We start from the raw sequence: 941 nt of genomic DNA on the forward strand, positions 1-941 counted from the left end.
AATATTGCTATTAACCAAATCAGACATCTCGAGCAAAATTAAAATTTAGATATTTTAGATTTTAAGAATGGGAATCTATTTAGACTGCATGGGCTGAAATTTACCGTTGTGACGTAATTGAAATGACGATCGTCCCTGCCCTGCATGGGGACGCAGTATCCAACGTTGTTAACTTGATTAACATTGTGACCTATTATTGCAGTAATGCTAGTAATTAATGACAGAAATATTTATTCTCAGATCACCCCAACGGGTATTTGAGAACACAACAACATTTGAAACATATTTTCATTTGAATTTTAAACATATTTACAAAAAATATATATGAACAAAAAATACAAACAAGAAACCCACATATTTCACTGAAATATTATAATAACATATTATGATAAGATACAAATACATTATTTCTTGAATTGCTAAATTTTAGAATTAACAGAAAAAAAGTAAAACATGATGCGTACAAAGGCACCAGCAGCAAACTAAATACAAAAATTAAACAGTTTATCAAATAATACATATGTGATATCTATATCTATATATAGTAATCAAGATAAATTATTAAAAGACAAATAAAACGAAATAAATGAATTACTCTATCAGAAGCGAAGCATAATTATTTACAAAATTTAGCCAGATTTAGCAGTGTGTTTAATTTAGCTGTGTTGAATAATTTTTCAATTTTGTAAGTGTTAGGCCTCTTTGTGAAGTAATTGTCTAAATATAATTTTCTCTCTGCTGAAAAAGCCGGACAAACGAACAAATAATGGTATCCATCGCCTATAAGTTGTGATTGACACAGATTGCCAATTCTATTATTTCTTTCAACGTTTTCATACCTCCCTGTAACTATTGGTAGACGATGCTTTTCACAGCGGAATTTTGAAAAGCCTATACGATTTTTTTAGGAAATACAATCATGTATTTTTATAATTCAAGAG

This window comes from Lytechinus pictus, chromosome 7 (assembly GCF_037042905.1).
Source record: "Lytechinus pictus isolate F3 Inbred chromosome 7, Lp3.0, whole genome shotgun sequence".
Lineage (NCBI taxonomy): Eukaryota > Metazoa > Echinodermata > Echinoidea > Temnopleuroida > Toxopneustidae > Lytechinus > Lytechinus pictus.